The following is a 25,226-nucleotide window of genomic DNA, read 5'->3' as shown; positions in this document are numbered from 1 at the left end:
GATAATTTACCTCTAGAAGTTAAGAACATCGCCCCTTGAAAGAGAATAAACTTCCATGTTTGTACCAAATACGGAAACGAGTTTTGACAACGGACCGGCTCGGGGTCGTCATTAAAAATGTAGGTTGTCCCGCATACTCTCATCGCCGCGGGGAGACCGAGATTTACTCGAGCTTTTGCATAATAGGCCATACCGGGCCAGGCTGAAGGCGAATAAAATTAAAACGTGGGAAAAAGGTTTATGTTTTTTTATGTGGGGAGGAACTAGGTGAACGCGTTTCTTCCGTTTTGTTCCAATGATCAAGTCCCACTAAGCACATTGCCCTTACGTAAACTACCACAAGAATCCTTCTGAATAATTAATTTTCACCTTGTCGCCGTTTTATGACAAATTATTATCAAAAAAATATAAAAATAAAAATGATGAATTCTTGATATATTTGATATGAAATCGTTTATCATAATTAACCTCTGAGCCGTATTGCATACACTCTTGACACGATATTTAGGATGTTGGAACTAACAGTGTTTAGAAATATATTGACAACGTTTACAATGTAAGCCAAGACAAAAGCTTCCTCCGCGCCTCATTCCAATTCTACAAGCGATACCGTAACCCAGGTTGTTTTTCAAGTACCCTTTCGTAATTTTTGTTCAATATAATTCAACATTAATTTATTGATTTCATTTGGTAAGAGAAATTAAAACAGTCAACTGGTAATGAAATACAATTAAACTTCCGGAGAAATATATGAATAAAAAAATTAAGTAATTTTAACAATAGAAAATATGAAATTTTTTTGTCTGTCAAGTAACAAAGTAAAGATGGCATTTGCGCAATAGATCTATTGAACAAAATTCGTGTCATACATTCCAACAGCATTTTCGTAAATTACCAGTACTTACTTTAATTATTAGCCTCAGAACAATCTGTATTTTGTATTGATTGAATCGATGCGTTGGTTTTATTTCAAATGGGAAGCTAAGGATGTGGGATCATCGATTTCAATTAGAGTTGTTTTAATAATAGATTGACAAAATAATAGATATGAGCCCTAGCATTCTTACCAATAGGTTCTAAGAGCCGAAAACGTTTTTAAAGCAATTTGATATGGGATGGAAGAACTACATGCAGGTGTGCCACAAGAGTCAATCAAGCAAGTCAACTCACTGCGATGTACACAATTTTTAATTCTGATATTCCCACAAATGAGCATACAAGCCATCCCTCTTCTACACGAATTTCTTTTATGTCACAAAACCACATATAAACAATTAAAAAATGGAGCAAACTTAGGAAAATAAAGTTAACCCCTCAAAGTCACAAGATATCACCTGTACAGTCTGTCGTGCGACTTGTCCTAGCATATACTTATACAATGAACCTGTTCCTCAACCCGACAAAGTCAACAGGATTTCCATTTGATAGAAGACTAACTTGGAAATCATACAAACTATCAACAAACCGATAATCAAAATTACCATTAAAATCAAAACTTTCGACAAACACATACTTACTCAAACCTATTTGGATGTATGGGTGCCAAGCTTACGGATCGGCTACATATTCCAATATTCAAAGATTGCAAATGATTTCAATCTAAAATTTTAAGACAACACATCACAGAAATCTTCGTATGCCAACAGTTTTCTCAACGATCATAACATTACAGACGTTTTCATAGTAAATTACAATTAAGATCGCACTAACATGCAAATACGATAGAAATGGTGAACGATGGAGTGAGTGCGGTGTTCAATCCTTTAAAAAAAAGGCACAAATACGATTACTCCATTCCCCACAATTACCTGAAAAGAATATGGATAAGAGACCTCTTAAATTGTTAATATTATTTTATTAATCCAGAGCGGCTGCCAATGGGCTTAGCCAATGGCATAGCTTTCTCCATAACGCCGGTAAAGCCACAAACATAAATTATCCAATCTGCTGGTTGTATACATGTACAGTTGTAGATGCAAAGAAATGAAGTTAAAAAAGTAATTTATCTCGATTTCTAAAAATATGGTGCAAAAATAGGTGCATATATATAACCTATAATAAGGACCTGTAATATGCCGGAGTGTATTAAATGAGATTTGGTGTATAAAAAGTTACAGTATAGGTGATATGTTAAAAGCTGTTATACCACTCAACGGTATATTAAAACTAAAAAACTGTAATCGCAAAAAATATTAAAGTGAAAATAAAATGTGTATGAACATGTAAGATATTGCAACAACGAATTTATAAAGCTTTTTTTTGAGGGTTCGCAACAGTAGAGGTCATATAAACCCTCAGGGTGACTGTTTTTGAAAAAAAGCCCATTTGTAAGTATGTCGGGTTCGAATGCAGGGCCGCTGGTTTCGAACCAGGGACCTTTACCTTACAGTGATGAGCGCCGTGTCAAAGACTAAACCTTGCGGCCACCGACGCCCCTAAAGTGTTATTATAAAGTTCATTTGAACTATGTAATTACTTCTTATATATGAAAATATAATGATGGTTTAGTCTTTTCAGTAAGGAATGGAAAAATTAATTAATTGAACTGTTTTACATCGATTTCGAAAAATGAGGTGTTGAAGTCGGACAGGCTCAAGAAGAAACGTTTATCCATTGGAATTTCTAGGCTGTAATACATTCGCAGAAACTCCAAAGGTTTCCGACTCACAAAACCATTAAGGAAAGGGTCGAGAAAATACAGGCAATTTACGAAGCTGGGAAGTGACTCACACGCCTTCAAGGAAGTTATCTAAAGTTGCGCGGATACAAGAAAAAAATAATGAGCTTCCTAGCGGCTTACTCCCGATAATGACGACGTTTTACGAAATTGAAGGTCGGGGATAAATGTGGTTAGGGAAAAAATAGGATTTCTTTATTATCTTTTCTTCTCCTATCGGGGATACTCGAATGTGAGTACTGAGTATATTTGACTTATCAATTTGAGGATCCACTTGTCAGGTTTGTTGAGATAACATTAAATATATTAATTAGTCAGGCCTGATTTTTCCCCCACAGTCTTCAGAGACTTTGTTACAGAAGTTTGGAAGGTCGGATGAGATTCGAAAGTGGACAAGTCTACGTTAAAAACCCGAACGGCGTTCCGGCCGAATCGGCTGCCGAATGACAAAAACGTTCAAAGAAGGCTTTGGAAAGTAGGACATCGGGGGAGCGGATGGAGTCAATCATCTGACTAATTGGAGGATTCCAGTGAGCTTCATCAGTCTGGATGCATCGTTGGGAGGTCTGAGCCATTTATAAATTGGGTACCCATCCTTAAAGAAAACAAAAAAAGATACACTCAAAGAATCGTAAGACGGTTGGTCTTTCCCTTTCAACGTACTTTCTGCTCTGTCGGTCTTGTTTTTCCGTATGTCCGAGGAAAGTTCGAGACTACTCTCGCGTAACTGTCAGTGAAGGGCAACGAACAATAAATGTGCTGTTGATAATCCTTTTGATGAAAACCTTCCACACTAACGGAACCACATTTATCTTAAACAAAAAATCAAATCCCAGTTGCAAAGCAGTTTTTCTCCGTTAATCCAGTGTTCTTAAGAATAGAGAGTTAATGTAGTCATGGCATGGAATAACTGTTTTAAATTTGTCCTGGTGGTCCTTATGAAGCCAGCCCAAAATCGGCCCAGAATCCAACCCGATCTTTCATACGATATAAAAATGGCACATTCGGCTTTTAATAGTAGAGACTGGTGGTCAAAACTGGTTTCAATCTTTTAAGTGCAAAACATGCAACAGTCTGTTTACGCACCAGGGAAGATTGACAGTCAAAAAGTGAAGTTCAACTCCCAAAATATTAACCGAAGAAGGAAATGCAAAGCTACGAGCAGGAGATTACAAATGATGCCTTCGAATGATTCCAGTGAAGTATAAATACAAATAGTCCTACCTTAGCTTCTCATTGATAGACATTTTTAAATGCATATTAGAAAATTCCACCAGCGTACAATTCAAGTCAGGTTGTAACATATTTCAGTATAATATCGATTGTTATGACCAATAAATCTTGACAACACCAAAAACATTATTCTTTTATATGGCTAATTTTAGTGCTGAAGTTAAATCAATACTTAACTAAGTTACAAAAGCACGTACAAATTCTCTCGTCGTTTATATCTAAACGGTTCCCATCCTGAAACGGAACTTAGCAATCTGGTGGTTTGCCAATGCGTATCAAAATTCAATGGTACGCAAGATTTGCGACCGGACTGACAATGAGTTCCTGTCCAGGATCGGTTCGGAATCGCAAAACGGTTCTTCAAATGGAACAGGATCCGTTAAAGGACTTCCTCATTGCAATTAAACGCAATATAAATATCACACGAAAACGCTTTGTTCCCAGGGATGGGAGATTTTCGGAAATACTTCGATTGCTCGTGATAAATTTTTTTTGACAACTACGCGGAATGGGTCACTTTAAATTCGCCTAATAGCGCATCCGAAGGTGAAAGCACAAAGGCTCGATGGAAACCACATCCGCCCCGATGTCGATTTAAAGGAGTAATCATCGGATAAAACTCTTCCGCATAACTCGGCAGCTTTCCATTGAATGAAATGTCCTTTGACAAGGCAGTCGCGTTGAAAAATCGGAAGTGGTACCACGTAACTCATCGATGAGATTCTTTTTCGTTGCGTAAATTTCGTCTCGTCAAAAGCGCCGACTTCATTTGGGATGATTAACTTATGATGCAAGTTTCAAAACATTTATACTCCAGTTTCCTGTGTACTTATCATTTCCAGAAAATTTGCGACTTTGAACTGTATATAATTTTTTCCATTAAATTAACCCACTTTCACATCAACTTAACCTTTTTTAAATTTCAAATTACCCTTTTAACTTCAAATTAGCATATTTTAATTTTAAATTAACACTTGTTTTAAGGCATTAAAACAACTTAAGAGAAAGTTTAAAAAATTAGAAAATAAAATTTCTGTATATTTGGATATTTTTTTAATATAAAACGACATATTAAATTTGATTACAATTAAAACTAAAAATTATATAAAATTAAATATAAAAACAAATTTTTCTTTTTTTAATGTATAATTGTAATTAATTTTTATATGGTTTTTACGAGTCTAATTATTTTATATTTATAGCTATTTTCCGTCAAATTTTTTTAAAAGTTTTGCATTTGAAAACAAAATAAATACATATAAAATAATTAAAGAATAGGTTTTTGAAAAAATAAAATAATTATAAACCAATTTTGTTATATTACAAAAATCCAAATTTATACCATTGTATTTTCATTTTATATAATTTATGCATTTTTGATTGTGATTAATTTTCATGTGATATAAATTAGAAAATATTTTATATTTTTTAAATTTTTATTAATTATAAAAACCTAGAAGATGGTTTGAAATGAAAGCACATATAGCAAAACTTGCATTTGCAAAAAATAAATGTAAAATAATTGGTTTCTTAAAATAACAGATTTTTGAAAAACTAAAATAATTATTTTATATTAAAAACATTTCAGTTATAAAGCACCATTTTTATTTTTTATTTTATATAATTTATGTACGTTTAATTGTAATTAATTTTCATGTCCTATTTTAGATTAGAAAACATTATATATTTCTTAAAAATTTTATTAATAACAAAAACCTAGAAGATGGTTTGAAATGTAGGCACATAAAGTAAAACTTGCATTTAAAAAAAATAAATGTAAAATAATTGGTTACTTAAAAGAAAAAAATTTTGAAAAACTAAAATAATTATTTTATATTACAAACATTTCAGTTATAAAGCACAATTTTTATTGTATAATTTATATATTTCTTATTGTAATTAATTTTCATGTCATATTTTAGATTAGAAAACTTTTTTTTTATTTCAAGTTAAAAGAAGAATCCTTTATTTTTATATTTAATTTTCTCTTCTTATTTTTTTTCTTACTTTAAAGAAAGTGTTAATTTGAAATTAAAAAAGGTTAACTTGAAATTATAAAAGATTAATTTGAAATTTATAAAAGTTAATTTGAATTTGAAAAGGGTAATTTCACGCAAAAACTATAACTAATTTCAAATGAAAAGCACATTTCTTATATTTAATTGTAAATTTTAACTGTACTTATTTTGTTATATGATTTAAGTGAAGTTTAAGATGGGTAGACCGCAAGGAAAGGACCAAATTACAGTATATTTGAATTTTGATTACAATAAATAAAAGTTAACATTTTTGCTAAAACGATTAGAGATGTAGCTTAAATTCTGCTTAATTATAATATCCAATCTGATTATTAATATCTTTGACAGGATAGGAAAATATGACGCCATCGTTGGACCTCCTTACGATGATTCATCAAAGAGGTCGAATTGCTGAGGTATTCACGATTCACTTGCCACAAAGCATCATCGGATTAGTATTTAATGAAAAAACACTCTGAAAATCTAAATCCCATTGTAGAGGTGTAAAACAATCCAGAAGTATTTTTAAAATGTTGTTCTTTCAATTTCGGAGTGTTGTGCAAGTTTTTGGCAGATTACTGTGCTTTTTCTTGTGTTTTTGTAATGCTATTTTTTAAAAATTCTAAAACGGACCATGGGCAATTTTTTAATTTATTTAACTATGTTTATATCATATGAAACTTGTTTGTATCATATGAAACTTAAGAGTTCCAATACGGCCTGAAGTTCTGCTAGGCTGCTTCATCACGAGTCACCCGATTTTAACCTCAGCCGTGTTGAATCATTTCACATTGAATTAGAATGAAAATGTGGGAAAATTTAGTCACTCGGGTGCGAGAGATTCCATTCAAATAAAAACAACCATCAGGGTTTGTTTGTTTTCAGATCCCAGGAATCAAGGTTATCAGATTTCCGCAATATAAAAAAACTCTTTAACTTATTCGATTAAGATGCCGACGATTTAGGAACAATAAGATTTAAATCTTTTCTTTCAAATGTAAATCAAGCCCGGCCACTTCAGCCCTCTCATTGTCAAACTAAATGTTATTTAAGCAATATGTTTCGAAACAATGCTGACTGAGGTCCCGCAGTCATCAAGATCATGTTCTTGAGCAAGTCAGGCCGAACCTTCTTTATTTTTCCAACTGACGTCTTATTTTAAATGTTAACCCTTAAAATAAAAGTCAACAATAATCTCGATCACGGTCTTAACGAAAAAAATAAATTCAACCTTTACTGCCAAACTTTCGGCCTATTTTAAGGGAATCATCAGGGCAACACAATCTTAAATTTGCCTACAAATTGACATACGTTTTTCACGGACTATTTCAAATTTCTTTTAGAACTACTCATTCTTAACAGTGCCTTGGTTGAAAGCTTGGAATTGAATTTGTTTTTTCACTAAAACCATACCGTGGTTCATTCGTGAGCAGAAAAGTGTTCATACATCTAATACTTAAAAGTGAAATAAAAGTAAATGACAATTTCTTAACATAAAACAAGATATATGAAGATCAATTTGTTCTATCTAGACAATCAAATTGCTGTCCCTGATTAGAATTATTTATACATATAATATTATGTTTTTCAACGAGCAGTTCATTTATAGAAATTAGTAACTATATGCCTCTTCCTTTGTGATTAGTTGTAGTCAATTTAGGGTAGTTTATTTCAACCCTTTTGGCGTTGCGTAGTTAAACTCTTATTTGCAGCAGCGGTCGTTCAGTACGCTTTTTGAGGTGCGAGATGCTCCATTGCATACGCACCATGGCGCGCAGGATATCGTTATTAAGAGTTGTTTTAGGCTGCTTGTACACTCTGATTTAAGAATAAGTCCTCTATCCAATGGGATAGTATTCCAGGTCAGAGGCGTGGGAAGAAGTTCTTTAAAAGACCATCTCAAAAACTGACACCAGCATAACGAGCAGCATAAACAAGCCTGTGCAGATATTGGCAAAAAGAAATAGAACAGTGGAACATGTCGCACAAATTGTTAATACAGCCAGATTGTTCTGTGTAAAAGCTATGTTAAGACCTCAGTAAAAACTTAAAGGGATGAAAAAACCTTTTTATCTCATAGGCGCTTTATTCGGCAAGTCGGGTGCTTTTCCAGCTCCTTTTCAAGGGGGAAATTTTCCCGGATTTTGTCGACATTTTTTCCGGATTTGCTTGACTTTCCCCAATGGACAAAAGAAATTAAATCAACAGGCGGTCGGAAAATCACTCGTTGCGCAATAGACTTACCGGATGTTTTCGGGCCTAGGCTAATAGGACACAATAGGCGACGCAGAGAGCAGGAATTGACTTAGTTCGCCTTCACGGCCTGTAATTTCGCGGTGTATCGGCGGACTAGGAAAATCCTGGAAAGATTGTCTGACGGCTTATTTAGCGACGTTTTTCCATCAAAAACTTCAAGTTAAGTTTTTCACGATATACGTTCATCTTAAACTCTAAAAAAAGAATTTAAAGACGCCTGATGTTAGAACAATTCTAGGTATCTATTTGTACATTTAACAGAAGGCATCTAACAGAAACTTTATTAACATGCTAAAAGTAAAACGAAAATGAAACTATGGGAGCATGTGCAGCAATTCTGAAAAAAAGAGCCGCAACAATTTCGTAAAGATTTCGTACACGCAAAAACCATTGTTAATTTGAAGAAGCTCGAAGTTATATCATGAAGAGGGTTCAAAAGTTTTATAATGAGATAAGAATTATCAACTAACGAGTTCATGACTGTATTGTAATTAACGATTGCATCTAAATCTAAAGAAAAAACACTATAATGTTTTCCTTTTTTTTTCGACAAAGCCACCAGGTATGCAGGTGAGCATATACTTTCGACAAAAAACAGACAATTTGAAACACAGACTTAGAATTAATCTAGCTACAACTTTCTCACGGCTTTGTACACAAAACATTGTGGGTGGGTACGTAAAAAATCTGAAAGGCGCTTTGTTATTGCTAACAATGGGGCTTAATGACATACTCCCTCGGAGATCATTGAGCAATCCTAAATTTTCTGTCAGTAGTGTTCTTTACAACCGTTTCAAAAAGACTATTTCGTATGAGGTCCAAAACGTTGCGTAAGTTTTAACTAACATTATTTCATTTAAATTAACTGCACCTCCCATTTCGATTTAACAACCAGATACATATTCGGTTTAAAAGACATAACTTAATCCTGCCGTTCTGCAGAACACAGAACTCAGTAACGCATAAAAATACTTTGCTCTTTTTTTACCAGCATTTGATGTTCAAGCAAAGCGAGGCACCGACTGGTTTCATATATAGACCAAGTTCATCACTTCCCAGACCTCACGTGTACAACTTATAATTAAGGTTATAAAGGTTACTCGGTTCAATATCATTGAATGTTAAAATGATCAAAAAACATCTGTAAATATGGTTGGTGTTTGTTTCCGTGATGCCGAATCTTGTAGTTTACTGGTCTCCCATCTTCTTAGACCAATCATGCTGGTTTTATTTGATGCATTTTGCATTTCGCCACTGCATTGTCCGGTCAGGTTATAAGCAAGAAGAAACACCGACTGCGTCATGCAAAGACTAAGTAACCAGCTCGCAGATCTTACTACAATGTTGTAAAACTTATCCTTAAGGTTACTCAACCTCGTTAGATGTTTATGTCATTAATATAAGGGCTCAGCAAGTTTATTCAAAAGTTTAGAATTCTTGTTTAATAACGATTAATCTATCTTTTTAATGCTGAAGACCAGTAAAACACAAAGTTTCTAAATTATGTGTAAGTGACTAATAGATGTCTATAATGAAATTTATTTTTATCCTACTTTGACCATCTATTGATACTTTCTGGTTATTTTGCAAGCACATCTATTATAATCAACCAAATGTGGAAAAAACTTCACCGACTAACCAACCATCGGAGATGCTGAAAACGACAATTTACAAGCGGATCGTCCGTTTATTTTCAGACCAAAATTTACAGCAAAAATAAACAGACCGGGTTGCACGGGGACATTGTACCTTGGTTGCTTATAGTCCCGAAAAGGACCATAAGGATCTTTTCCTTCCGCACCTATCTCATGGTGGATTATTGGAAGGTTTGTTTCTCAAGGTGAGAGGCGACGCACCTCTGGTAAGGAGTGGATGAGTGTTAAATCGCAAGTTCACGACAGTCATGATTCTCATGTTAATAAATAATGCCCTTACAACAATCGATTTTATCCTGTGTTATTCAAATTCTCAAGGCCTAAATTGGCTGAAACAAAATGGTACCAAGACTCGCCATCTTCAGTAGTGGGTGTGTGAAAAGAACCGGTTACATGCTTTTGACCATTTATAATCATAAAATGATCAGTATTTCAAAACTTTATTTTATTATGTACGAAAATTTAAAATGATAGAAAAACTGGAATATATAATACTACTTCCTTTGGGAAAACAATAATTGTCAGATTTTTTCATGAGGTTTGGGGATGAAGTCTTTAATTTAGTCATTTCGCTTTCTTCAGTTCTAGTTCGGAAATGAAACGAGTCGGTGCCTTACCTTGCTTATTTCCCTGCAAACAACTCTTGAATGTACTAATATCTACAAGGACTATTCAATGAATGACCACTTTTTTTTTCAGTGCGTACCCTGCACAACAAACCCCTGAATGTATAAATACGCATCTGACAGATCAAACCAGCGAGTTTAGGCAGAACAAAATTATCGGAAACAACCCTAAGAGTTAACTTCACAATTTACAAGCAGATTATTCGTTCATTTTCAGTCCAAAATTGAATGCGACAATAAACGGACCGCATATGAACTGTCATAATTATCATAATAATAAAAATATTGTATAAAAGTTCAGTTTTAATATTCCTTTTTTCATAGTAGTCCATTTTTTCACTTATCCTCTAATATAAAAGTTCTACGAGACTTAAATTGAGCGAAACGAAATTGGATCAGGACACCGTTTTTGTGATGTTAACTCGCCAAACATAAATATCCTGTTTTGTGTTTAATGCCGATCTCCGGCCCATATCTATTTTTCATGCTCCGTTAGCGAAATTTCGCCTGGGGGTTTCTCCTCGTAATACGCACGCGAAAAACAAAACAAAAATTAACTACTCTAATTACAGTTATTACGAAGCGAGACCTAACGACCGTGGAATGGCCGAGATAAATAAAATGTTACGTGGACACAACAAAAGCCAATAAGTTTTAACGTAATGAATCAATTCAAAAAATTTGCGAGTTCAAAACAATTTCAACAAACCGTCTTGACCGTCTGTTTTACTTTCATCCGTTATTTGATAAATCCTTATTAAATAACACAGTGGGTGAGTTACAAAGTCCCTGCCCAAATGGTTCAATTTTAGTCGGCTCACTTACAAAATATAAGGCTTTGCGTTTTTGTTAGTTTTTTAAGTAAAGGAACAATTTTAGAAAATGCATTTTATCGGAAAAAGTAAGTTAACAGTAACCGTCTTGCATCTCATGAAAAATACATCATGTATCAGTTGATTTTTTTCTCTAAGTTTCGTTATCTTCCTTCTCTCTTGATAGCGTTTTCATTACAAAAATCGACTCACTCTAATGAAAAAAACGAACCACGAATTATTTCAAAGTTATTTTCCGATTATTCCACACCACGGTAAGCCCAGTGCGTTATTACTCCCGTTGTTGTCGGAGGGCCAACGGCATTGAACGGCACCGCAGTCCTTCGGCTGACTTCTGAGGTTTCACGGCTTACGAGCCGATCCGTGACATCGTTTCAATCGCGTACGTTAGACCTAGAAAAATGCAACGAACGCCTCGAAGCGAATAGAAAAACGTGAAATTTCTCCCGAGGAGATGACTTAATGAGTCTGTTCCCGAGGATTGTTTGACCTACGAAATAAAATGCTTCCTCTGCTTGCATTCTGGGGTTTTATCACAAAAGAACAAGCCCAAGATATGAAAGGAGTGAAAGGAGAACTGGCTCATTTTTTCAAGGGAAACTGCATTTTCTTTGTTCTTCCGCCTATAATAATATTGAAAACAAAAGAAATATGGGATGAAACATGCCGTAAAAGATTGTTGACGTGATTTATTCTAATAAATTGACAACAATATATTTATTTATTATTGCACGGCCTTGTGATTTATGCGTAGAAAATAAATCTGTGATGTGAATTATAAAAAAGGTTCTGAATATCGTCAAACTCCATGCATATCGTAATTTTTTCATATTAAAATATCGAATGTTTTATATACTCTGATCAAGCTGACTGTCCAAAACGCTTATCTTATCCATTAACATGTATTACATCGAAATCCTGTTTTGAAAGAATCCGATAATTCCCAAGATATTGTTCATTTTTCAGGTTTAGTCATTTTACAAATTCAAAAACTTTCCTGGGCATTTCAGTTTTGTTAAAAGATTCTTCATGGTTATATAGCATATACGATAAAATAATTATAAAAATAAAATAAAAATACCAAAACCTTGTATCTGTACAGGACCGTTTTTTCAAATAGGAAGGCTTCCATTGACGTGATTTGAACCGTCTGAGCATGATGCAGACGATAAAATGGTTTAACCCTTTCTGGGTCAAGGGTTTTTCTACCCTGACGCGTTTTTATTTCATTCGAACCACAGTGATAACCGTTAACACCGCATACTAAAAATATCTTTATTCAATATGAACAATTGACGTATCGATTGAACTAATTTTGTACATGACGCACCCAGGACAGTACATGTACATGAAAACACTCTAATATTGCTGAGTTCCTCTTACAATGTGTAAGTAAATTTTTCTTTATAATTTTTGTAAAAATGGAAAATTATAGGAAAAAATACAGCTAATTTTGACCAGAAAACGTTTAGTAATTATGAACAATAAGGACTTATTCTTTCTCCCAAGTACTGCTTCGTCTGGCCATAGTACGAGGTAGGTTAGCCACTGACTTTCATATAATATACCACATAAGAACTTTTTGAAAGAAGTTCCTTACAATTTAACTTTTTTTAAAAATATTTCCCTATCTTATGCTAAATCTATTTACTTTTTAAGTTTTCACATTTTTTCTGTAACAGCGTTTTTAGTTCATTAGATATTACATTTTCATATGTTAGCGGTCTATAATTATTAGTTGTATTTTCAGGCACATCAATAGCGGATACAGGTGCATTTGTTCTTTGGTATATGAACTTGTTAATTAGTGAGAATGGATGAAAAAAGATACTTGATAAAAGAAAATAGTGTTTAAATATCTACTGAGAATCTGTAAGTTGTAAGAATAAGTTGATTCTTTCTTACAAAACTGAGTAACTAAAAAAGTTATATTGTACATTTGTATATCCATTGTAGTCCTGAGGTAGAACAAACAAACCTATACAGGTATAAAACACCGATCTATCTTTTATATAGAATTTGTAGCTTGTCATAATACAAATTCTATATAAAACATTCATTGAACCACATGCTCGATCCCACCAAATATCTTGTGAATAGTAGCCGGTCCATCACCTTTTCATCAAATTCATTGTGATGTACTTTTATTACATCCTGACAAAAGTACTAAAAACACCTATATACATTTTATATATATATTGCAGGCTTAGTCTGCACATTGGAAGCTTTGCGGATAAAGGTCGCCACGTATAGCTTGTTCTTGTTTTAAAAGACTAAACCACAAAAAACGTTAACAATAAAGTGAAATTAAGTGATTGATAAAATGAACCGATCAAAATTTGTCGTTTACCGTTATTTAATTTGGATTGTCAGGGATTTAAGCAGGGCGAGTCAAGAAAACAAGTAAAAGTTGGCGGACTGTCAAAACGCCATAAATGTTCCAAGTTACATCGCCCCGCAGACCGCATGGAGAAACCTCACAATGAACCATATACTTCCCTCATTTTATGTTACCACTTCTTTGCATACTTAATTATAAGGCGCATTATTCACTTTATTAGACAATTATAATTGTTCAATTAACAAATTCCAATATCACAAGTTTTTTTTTACGATGTTCCATCTAAATCGACAAGCCTTCTAGATCTCACGATACATTCGCCACAACACCTCACGGTACAAATGCACTACCCTATTAGATGAAAATGTATAATTTATACCTAATACTACATATATATATATATATATATATATATATATATATACATGTATATATGCACAAAAATACTATTTGAAGAACTTTTCTGCTTCGCTGGCTATTTCCGACACGGGCTGGTGTGCATAGCAATATTAGAATTTATGATGACGAGGTCACGATCTTCTGTTATCTGATCGATATAAGGATGGAGAGAGACCGTATTCTTCCTAATCAATTGACGTGGAATTCCCTTATGTAACGACAAAACCTCACCCGGTTATTATGGCAGAATCCGTATGAAATTCCTAACTGGCAGATCGGACTATTTGAAAAGAGGTTTCTGTTCGATTAATCGAACTGGCAGATCCATTAATCGAAGCGAACTGGTAAACCAAATTAGATTGTACAGCAAGATCGTGGCCTATAAATTTGTCTTGGAGCAACTGTCCCCTCGTATGTTTAAAGCAATAAAAATCGCACCGTCCGAATCGGGGGTGGTAGTTAGTGGAATTGTATCCTGTTAGACGAGAAGGGCCAAGAGAGTGGTTTGGTTACTTTCTTTTGAGGATTGGGAACGGAGGAGCATTCTTATGCATGCCCGTTTCATACGGTTCTACCCCTTGTAGCATAGAAAAAACCCTAGAATCCGCACTTTCACGTCATATGTTTAATTGAGACACATAATTTGCTAGGTTAGTCTCTGTCAAACTCTCCATCACTTGTTCTTTCTCCTTCTAATGCTATTATCATCTCTTCCTCACTAAGGCTCTCTCACCATTTCACTCTCACTGAATCTTTCTCTGTTTACAGATGTCTCTGCTTTTCGCTATCTTTCTGTCTGTCTGTCTGTCTTCCTCTCTCGCTCTCTCTCTCTCTCTCTCTCACTCTCTCTCTCTCTCTCTCTCTCTCTCTCTCTCTCTCTCTCTCCATCTCTCTATCTAGGTCCAAGAGATCTAAGTTTTCGTGCCAAAATAAAGCCATCAGTCCATCAATTTCTCTCTTTCTCCCCCCCTCTCTCTATCTAGGTCCAAGAGATATACGTTTTCGTGCCAAAATAAAGCCATCAGTCCATCAATTTCTCTCGCTCTCTCTCTCTCTCTCTCGCTCTCTCTCTCTCTCTCGCTCTCTCTCTCTCTCTCTCTCTCTCTCTCCATCTCTCTATCTAGGTCCAAGAGATATAAGTTTTCGTGCCAAAATAAAGCCATCAGTCCATCAATTTCTCTCTCTCTCTCTCTCTCTCTCTCTCTCTCTCTCTCTCTCTCCATCTCTCTATCTAGGTCCAAGAGATATAAGTTTTCGTGCCAAAATAAAGCCATCAGTCCATCAATTTCTCTCTCTCTCTCTCTCTCTCTCTCTCTCTCTCTCTCTCTCTCCATCTCTCTATCTAGGTCCAAGAGATATAAGTTTTCGTGCCAAAATAAAGACATCAGTACATCAATTTCTCTCTTTCCCCCTCTCTCTCTCACTCTCTCTCTCTCTCTCTCTCTCTCTCCATCTCTCTATCTAGGTCCAAGAGATATAAGTTGTCGTGCCAAAATAAAGCCATCAGTCCATCAATTTCTCTCTTTCTCCTCTCTCTCTCTCTCTCTCTCTCTCTCTCTCTCTCTCTCTCTCTCTCTCTCTCTCTCTCTCCTGAAACCAACCAAATCTTTTTTTTTCCATGTCTCAGTCATATCTATCTATTTATCTACACTTTATTTCTCTCTTCCTTATCTGTATATCTATCTCTATCGGTGGATCTCTTGTCTCTATATACCACTTTTACATTCGATTTTTTTCCTTTTTTCTATATGTTATCATTATCTCTTTCTGTTGCAAAAATTAGTTGCGCAGCTTTGGTGAATCTCAATTCTCATTAGAATTCATAAATAATCGCAAATAGTGCATTTTTATGTTTTGCAGATTGGATCAGAAAGAATTGATTAGAACAATAACTATTGAAGAAAAGTGACCAGGGATGAAGTCATGTAGATGGAAAAAACGAACTTGTTTTTCTGTTGTCGAGCTTTCGGCTTATTTGACGCCTCCCTCAGGGATCTATTTAATCAGTGTTACGTTGCAGTTAGAGCAATAACTATTTATTTTATTGCCTAACTGTTTTAAAGTTCAAATTTCATGAACATCTATTTCATCTTACATTAATCTAGACGTATGAACTTTTACCTTGTATTTTTTTAATTTATTATGTTTATAATATATATATTTACGTATATTGAAATATGTGACTTTGTTTAAAGCCAATTAACCTAATCGCGATGTCTGATTCGCATCCTGACATTTTTATTGGTTCATATAATTTTGTTTTCTCTTGAACAAACGTTAGTCCATTAAAATAATTATTTAGAAAAAATAAATATATATATACCAGTCTTATAAATAGTCCGAGAGCGGATAAATTGCCTGTCGAGGAAGGTGGCGATTTATCAAAAAGCGTATTTATGTCCCTTCTATGTTCACTTTAAAACTTCATCAGTTTAAATTAAGTATTAATGAGTCCGTAGCAAAAGATTATTCATTAATGTGCCGAGGAAGGTAAAGGTCAAATTTAAAAGCTGAAACAGAAATCACTATTGTCTAAATTATTCCATTTAACCAATGATAATACTTGTGAAACAGTTTCTTTTTAGGATATTATATAAGAGAAATAAAAAAGCTACTTATAATTAGAATCGAATTGATTATGAAGGTGTGGACATAATTAAACTTAACGTTGTCGATTATTCATGGATATTGTGTACGGAACGCGTATCCACTAAAAAGGCAATAAACTATTGTCAAACACAACGTTTTTCTCTGGATAATTTGTTTGTGCACACTAAAACTCCATCGAAATATTTTATATTAATGAGTGGTTAAATGTTTAATTACTTAATAATAAACCAAGTTTGGAAAACAGAATGAAGACTATGAACCTTGTCAGTTAGGTGTCTAGAAATTAGAAATAATCGTTCAATCGAATGAAATTGAAAATCAGTCACGTACCTCATCTCACAGGTTACCCGTGCTATTCGAACAGCCTACTCGGCAAAAATCAAGCCTGGTTTTGATCATTTCTCAAGCTCTTTTGCCCATTCTCTTTGTTAACTTCGTTCGTGACCAAACATTGGCGGTTTTGGACGTGTCTGACCTGCTCTTTTTCCAGCCAGTGAAAGAGTTCGGAAATATTTTCTAATCGAAAATTATAATAGTAGACTTTTTTAAACCAGTTTCTGTACTTGATGGAGTTTTCTGATTATAAAACTGGCTTCTTGACTTGAAAGCTTTTCAATTCACTTTTGTAAATAAGCGATTTCTTGATTTCAGTATATTTATAGTGTGATTAACTAATTACTCCACTAATTGGTCACTGGTCCTGTTGCTCTCGATTTTTCATTTTTGGTTTCTTCAGCATATCAGAAACGTTTAGAAAAAAGTCTCTTCTTAAAAAGTGACTACTTATTTTCAGGTTTATCTTGTTACCTAGCATTTTCCTTAATTAATTCTACTTCCCGTGAACTCAGTGTTAGTAAGGATAATTTTAAACAACCTTTTGAAAATAATGACTTTTCTCAATTAATTATTTATTATTTTATTTTTTAATTATTTATTCGACTTTTTTAAATTCAAATGATTGAAATCCTAGATAAAACGGCTTTTTTGTTACATTTAATCGAATGGAGGTATCTATGTCAGTGGGGAAGGTATTCGACAGCCTTTTTAATTAGGTCTTCACACCCATCCGATGAGCGGGCAACTCATTCACGCAGTTCTATCTTACTCTCAGAGAAGGCTTTCTGTTTCAACAATTGTGCCAATGCATAAACCAGTGTCGACAAAATTAAAATTGGCATCCGATACAACACTGTTATAAATTTCAATTAATTATTATTTTTATGTAAGGTCTTTGTTGAAATAAAAAAGCAGTGTCACGAGCGGGATTCGAACCCACGACCATCGGCTAAATACGCCGCTGCTCTACCACATGACTTCGATCCACTCGGACACTAACTTCCCATCTCAACCTCACCTTTTATATTTTCCCTCCGTTTTGCCATTTTTCCATTGAAATCCATTGTGTTCCGTCTTGAAAACAGTTTCGCGCTTTCAGTTCCTTTCTACAAATTATTAATCAATCCCTGTCCAATGATTAATTTCCAAACTTATGGATTCCTCCCCTTTATAAATCGGTACCCGTAGAGACGTAAAACATTAATAAACATTAACATTATTAGACTTGGTGTCCAAGAGGATCGAAGTCACGATAGCTCAAGTGGTACAGCAGAAGCGTATTTAGCCGAAGATCGTGGGATCGAATCCCGCTCATGTCACTGACTTTTTTTTATCTCAACCAAGACCTTACATAAAAAGAATTATTAATTGAAAGAAGTAACTTGGTCAGTTGGCCACTAAAGCATAAATGGACTGTTATAAATAAAGAGATTGATTTATAAAGATGGAGAGAAATAATATGAAAGATTGTGAAAAAAGAAAGAAGAAAGGGGAGAGAGAGAAAAAAACAACAGATAAATAGAAATAGATAGATCGAGAAGCGAGTGCCAGGCAGATATTCACATATACTGACTACCTCCTAAATATATCGCCCTATATAATCTATTCATTTATTTTTATCTATAAATCGACATACATTCCTTGTCGCTTCATTTTCCTTTCCATCTACCTTTCTCCAAATTAAAAACAAAATATCTAACAACTAGGGCGATAACCAAAATTGTATTTTAAAAACCGAAGCCATCAACACACATATAAATCCAAAATATATTTAAAAAAATATATCCGTAATGATAATAGCGGGAGGTTTATTTTTATAATTATGCTGAGAGAATGTCGTGCTAATTTTTCATAATGTCACTTTTTTAGTATTCTTGTTTTTCATTTTTTTATGTTTCAGGTGAAGAAACTATTAAATCTGTACTGTAGATAGAAAGAACAACACAGTAAGGACATTTTGCAGCGAAAAAATATTTTATTCTAAGACTATTAGCTCAATGCGAATAGGTTTTTCTCACCCTTCAGAAGTGTGAACACAACCAGAGTGTACGTAATACTCTTTCAAACAATTTGGCGTATAACGATTACCAGTTTTTTGTGAGAAAAACAATCCATGGACAAGATAACATGCTAATAAAGGAGTCTTATCTCTTCCGATAGAGATGTCGAACTGTTGAGATCATCTAACACGGATCACACCACAATTCCCCTCTCCAAAATCACTCGTTTTATTACATTGTTCAACCATTTGGTTTAAACAGGATGTTATAGTTTTATTATTGATTTCTCCTGCACGATAACGGATAAACTCTTTTTCTTTTTAGAGACGTCTTAAGTAGTAAAAAGTTTTTTTTGTATCGTTCTATAAAATCTCTAGGAAAAACTTTCAAGTAAAAATACACCTTGCTTTCGAAAAGGCAATTTGTATTTCACGGTTTCTAATCAGTTAGCTATCCAAACAGAGATGAAAATTACGTTTTACGTCCTTCAGAGTGAAAGTCCTTTCGTTTCCAAATTAACAAAGCGGATAATAATATAATAATATTGCTCCTGTTTCTCCTTTAACAAACATAAAAGCAAAGGAAATCGAATAAAAAGCTTCGTAGATTAAAATTTAGATGTCTAGATTTAAAAGTCAGCTTCGCAATATAAAAGTCAGGTTCGTACATTTGAAATTTATTTTCGTTCATTTGATATTCAGGTCCGTAATATATAAAATTCAGTTTCGTTCTTTAAAATTCAAGTTTCAACATTTAATATTTATCTTCCTAGATTTAAAATTCTCTTTCGTACGTTTAAAATTGAGGTGTGTGCACTTAGAAGACAATTTCGTATATTTGAAATTCACCTTCGCACATATAAAAATCAGGTTGATGCATTTAAAATTTCGCTTCTTACGTTTAACCATTTATTTCCGTACGTATTTTTATTTTATAATATATCTTCATTTTTACTTCCCATCAACTTCCGAGAGAATCCTATCGGGCGAATCCCCGGATAGCTCCATTTCCGTGTGATATGTTTTCTTCCCTTCCTGGAAATGGAGAAAGAGAGAAAGGGGGATACAATTTGGCCGAACAGGTCATTATTGGATCGGTCACACCTAGCGTATCGGCCGAATCTGGTTTAATGATTCGGTAGCCACTGTTTAAATTCTATAACTTGCCGGATGAATTACTTCCTTGCTGTTAAATCTTATTTTTAAAATATGACGAAATATAATAAAGGAATGTCTGAGGAATATAACTGTTTGTACAATTTTTTCAAATTACTTTGTTCCAAATAGCAACAGGAAAAACTTTATAATAGCTCTTAACGATTTTTAAGAAAAAAAAACAAATCTTACTTAAAAATTATCTAAAGTAGACGAAACTATTTATTAAATACAACTGGCACAATTGAAAAATAAGCCAATGTTATTTATGTTTCAGGTAAAAATACATCTCAGCTTCAAATAAAGCTTGAGTATTAAAAAAGTTTACATAAGAACAAATTTAACCATCTTTTTCTTAGGCCACTGAAATAAATGCCTGCCATTATATGAAAATATATATTGATGAATTTTAATATTACTCGTCTCTCTACTATTACAATTGGTACAAGAAGTCTTAAAAAATATTGGACAAATATGTTGCTGAAACAGTGATATTTATACTCTCATATATTTAGTTTATTTATTTATGCATAGACAATATTTGCTAACCAATTAGCATAGTAAATGAGGCAATTACAGTACTTTGCGATTCAAAACAGCGGAAATATTTTTTAACAAGGTTCTAATTATTTTAACTTTTACATAATACAGATGCGCTTTGTGTAATTTACATATTATGTAATTCTATAAAAAGATATCAAAGTTTAGCTCATTTTTATCCTTATTAAAAGGAGCTTTAAATTCTTTCTCAACGGCGGATGCCAAACCACACTGGCATGCCCATTGAAGCATTCCGGAAGGGAGCATATTTTAAAGCTCTCAAGAAGTACTAAATCTCTCTCCCTTCCTTGGTAAATCTAATATTAGGCAATACGAAATACATTTAAGTTTTCTACTCCGTATACAAATTCATCCCCAAAAATGAAATTAAAAAAATACCCAAACAATTAAAAAAATCTGTTTATGAGAAAAAGTCGGAAATGATTAATATTTTGGTCTCATCCAAATAATGTGTTAATATTTTAAAATCGATCACTACAACAAAAGCTACTACTACTAATATTATACCACAACAAGTATGCTGCTTTTAAGTACTATCACTCAAGAATAACGACTACTAATGCTTTACCACTACTACATCTACAACATTTACCACTATCATTAATATCTTAAACGTTGAAATGTAATTACTGGTTCATTTCTTGACCAAAAAAAATGCTTTATCAAATAAAAAATCAAATAATAAACCCAATTATCGATAGAACCTTGAGAAACATCCGTTATTTCCTGTAATACAACATTCCTCGCTGATAACTGACATGCCTGTTCTAAGATCTGGTGATTTTAAAAATAAACAAACATACGATACGATTATGTAAAATTCCAAATTGATGCAGGGAAGACGGTTGGAAAAAAAACTCGTGTGGCTCAGCGGCAACGATAAAGTGGCCGATAGTGGATGAAAAATCTATCAGCTCTTTTTTTAAAAATTTATGTTATTACTTTACATTTATGAGCTACAGGATCTTTATTTTAAATGACGCAACTGACGAACCGCGCCCGCCCCATGTATGTATCCAGTTATTCTTTCTACGCATTCAAAAAATTATAATACAGTGTGTGTACGAGATAAAAAGTAAAATTTAAGTATTATTTATAAATTCACTAGTTTCGTGGGCCTCTTGACCAATTAATAACTTTCAATTAATTAAGATTTTTAGTTGAGATAAAAAAGTCAGTGTCATGAGCGGGATTCGAATCGACGATCTTCCGCTAGATACGCCGCTGCTTTACCACTTGAGCTATTTTCTCACAAAAGAAAACAATTGGTCCTAATTTCTTTCATACACTTATCATCCCGTATAAGTAATTTTTTAAAATAAAAATAATAATAATAGCAGTTAAAACTTAAGTAAAATAATTAAACAAAACAATCAAAACAACAAGTTTTTGCTTTATTTGTCAAGCAAAAATACACCATAATGAACGTAATTAATTTAAAAATATTTTTTTTCAATTAATTAAAGTTTTTAGTTGAGATAAAAAGTCAGTGTCACGAGCGGGATTCGAACCCACGACCTTCGACTAGATACGCCGCTGCTCTACCACTTGAGCTATCGTGGCCTCGATCCACTCGGACATTAGCTTCCCATCTCAACCCCACCTTTTGAATTTTCCCTCTTTTTTGCCATTTTTCAAATGTCGTGTAATATATTTGATTCTCGGCGACAAATGAAATGGCCACGGAGAGCTTTAGTGAAAGTATACTTCATTTAAACTTATTAAACTCACTAATTGAAAAATGGAAAAAAGGAAGGAAAATTCAAAAGGTGGGGTTGAGATGGGAAGCTAGTGTCTGAGTGGATCGAGGTCACGATAGCTCAAGTGGTAGAGCAGCGGCGTATCTAGCCGAAGGTCGTGGGTTCGAATCCCGCTCGTGACACTGACTTTTTATCTCAACTAAAAACTTTAATTAATTGAAAAAAAAATATTTTTAAATTAATTACGTTCATTATGGTGTATTTTTGCTTGACAAATAAAGCAAAAACTTGTTGTTTTGATTGTTTTGTTTAATTATTTTACTTAAGTTTTAACTGCTATTATTATTATTTTTATTTTAAAAAATTACTTATACGGGATGATAAGTGTATGAAAGAAATTAGGACCAATTGTTTTCTTTTGTGAGAAAATAAGAATAACACTTCTGTTCACAGACTGGAAGAAGGCAGATTAGGCAACAATCCGCACGGGTGATTATCCTGTCTTGTTGCATACCTTCACGCTCTTTATGCGGACCCGTTGTACAAAAAGGAAACTATTTTGGAAGAATTTCAAATACCTTTTGTTTTCCTATAAAATATAAGACGAGGAAAATTATACAGCATACTAAATTATGTCATAAATAAGTGAGGACAAGTAGTTGGGAAACACATTTTAATTCATGGGTAGGCGGCAAGGGGATCTGTAAGGCAAATTTCGTTTCTTTGGGTTAAAACTATGTGCAATAATGACACGCATATGTTCCCGAGGAAGATGTCACAGAAGGCGAGGCCGTTAGGCGCAACCTGGCTCATTATTCATGCCACCTTTCTCACTCTGATTCTTCTGCAAAATTGGCCCCGTCCACCGCTATGTTATTATTTCAAATTGCCCTTTCCTCATCAAATTGGTACAATCTTTGCGGAACGAAATGCGTGTCGTTAAAAACCGAGCCGCGTTGAAATGGCGGGAGATGTTGTCGTGCAGGTCGTTAAGGCCTACTGTTCGTACAAAGGCGCACTCAATGCTCAAACATAACACAAACTAACAAACAAATGTTATATGATTGGTATGGCGTATGTTGACCATCAAAGAAAATCCTGCTAACGACGTTTATCAAATATTCTAAGATTACAGAAAACATTAATTGCAAATGCTTTTTCAAAAACATCGGCACTCTGAGGGTTTATATGACCTCTGCTGTTGCGAACCCTCGTTAAAAAAAAACACTTTTCTTTTAACACAGACTGTTTTCACTGTTTTAATTTCCTTATGCACAATATTTTTTGTTTCTTGCCCCCTTTTGATATACTGATATATANATATAAATCAACTTTTAAATTGAGTAATTAACAAATCTCTAACAAAATCAAAAAACCTACTATTTATAAAGTAAGGAAAAACGACAATTATTTACGTTGGCCATACAATATTGTAGAAATGTATTTTTTAATGAATTTAAAGAAAGAAGAGTTAAATTTAAAATGTGGATTCTGTGAAAACTTAAGTGCTGTTATATACGAATGGTTATTTAAAAGATATTGTTTTAATTTTAATCAAAGTGACATTAACCTTTGTATAATTAATCTAATTAACTAATTAACTAGCTTCATTTATCAACTGAATTAACAAGCTTATTTTATCAATATTAACAAAGAGGTAGTTAGATCCATATTTACCACCATATTTAAACTAAAACATAATCTTTTTCGAGTTCAATGTAAATACCTTCTAACGAATTTGTTTCAATTATAAGGGCAGAAATCCACAAAACAAAGCAAATAGAAGGTAAATAGAAATGATCATTAATACAAATTAAAATGACCCTTGCGGTACACCAAAAGCCATTGGTAATTAATTCTTCACAAGAAACTTCTTTTATGTTAAGAATATGTTTGCAGTCTTTTAAATAAGATTTTTTTTAAATCAATTGTTTGCCTGTAATACCATATTCTGCGTTTTACAGAAATCAGATGGTCAACACAATCTGGCTTTGAGATATCTAGGTACATAGGCCTTTCGAAAACCGTATCGATTATTACAAATAACATTAATACATAAATATATTTATAGATAGTAAAATAGAAAGATAGATACTTATAACAAGATTTCCATAAATGAGTAAATATTGACATATTACCGGTAAGAATTTGTTTTTCTCAGAGAATGTAGAACATTAGGGAATATATATTTTTTTATTTTTTATTTTATTTCTTTATTTTTTACTTTGAACGATCAACTGATATTTCGCCTTCGTCGTGGACCATTACACTCGCCTTTCCGCTTGCCCAATAAGTTAAGTAACGATTAACACAATTGAAGGACCAGTTTCAATCGGTAACCGCAGGAAATCGAGAGTGAACAGAGGCAGGTCATGACGATTTTAAACACACTGAGAGAAACACTTTACTTTTCGTAGTTATGGAGTAAGACTATTTCGAAACTAGCATGTAATGTCCGATTGTGCATTTGTCACTGCAAATTACACCAGCCTGGCTTTTCCTCCTTGAAACGGTGCTGTAAACACGGGGACTTGTCATTCCCACGTGCCCGACGAACGTGTATGACTTCGACGGTCACAGGTCCAACCTCGAATTAAGAATGATTCGTCGCGTAAATAGTGTAATCTCGACCATTTTTAGTGCTCCTCGTGAGAAATATTTTTTACCAATGGCCAAACGTCACATTGTCTGCCTTGTCCATAGGCCAGTGATGCACTAAATGATAGTTATAACGCCGATGAAGGCGGAGATGACATTTTAGAACAATTTAAAATTGACGCCTTAAAAAAATCCATGAAAAAAAGACCTTTTTTAATTAATTTTTTTA

At 33.7% G+C, this 25,226-nt stretch overlaps 2 protein-coding genes across 5 annotated transcripts in view; one reads left to right on the top strand and one right to left on the bottom strand.

The window, feature by feature from the left end:
• The window catches only part of LOC106661453 (calpain-C), a 90,146-nt gene that overhangs the window by 5,617 nt on the left and 59,303 nt on the right, over positions 1-25,226 (top strand). Inside the window, exon 1 of one of the 2 annotated variants that reach the window (XM_014384867.2) lies at positions 12,600-12,686. The exons of the other annotated variant lie outside the window; for it this stretch is intronic. The gene's annotated coding sequence lies outside the window, so the exon portion shown is untranslated. Of the gene's footprint in view, positions 1-12,599; positions 12,687-25,226 lie in introns of those variants that run through there. 2 annotated transcript variants of the gene reach the window in all.
• LOC106661474 (melanocortin receptor 4-like) overlaps positions 1-25,226 on the bottom strand; it is a 187,617-nt gene that overhangs the window by 128,734 nt on the left and 33,657 nt on the right. The window contains exon 1 of one of the 3 annotated variants that reach the window (XM_024226451.1): positions 19,003-19,642. The exons of 1 other annotated variant lie outside the window; for it this stretch is intronic. The gene's annotated coding sequence lies outside the window, so the exon portion shown is untranslated. Of the gene's footprint in view, positions 1-19,002; positions 19,643-25,226 lie in introns of those variants that run through there. One more of the 3 variants, XM_024226448.1, reaches the window with a different exon arrangement.

This window comes from Cimex lectularius, unplaced genomic scaffold, assembly GCF_000648675.2.
Source record: "Cimex lectularius strain Harlan isolate CLEC.00 unplaced genomic scaffold, Clec_2.1 scaffold99, whole genome shotgun sequence".
Lineage (NCBI taxonomy): Eukaryota > Metazoa > Arthropoda > Insecta > Hemiptera > Cimicidae > Cimex > Cimex lectularius.
The sequence above is the reverse complement of the archived record's forward strand: the minus strand, read 5'-3'. Positions and strand labels throughout refer to the sequence as shown.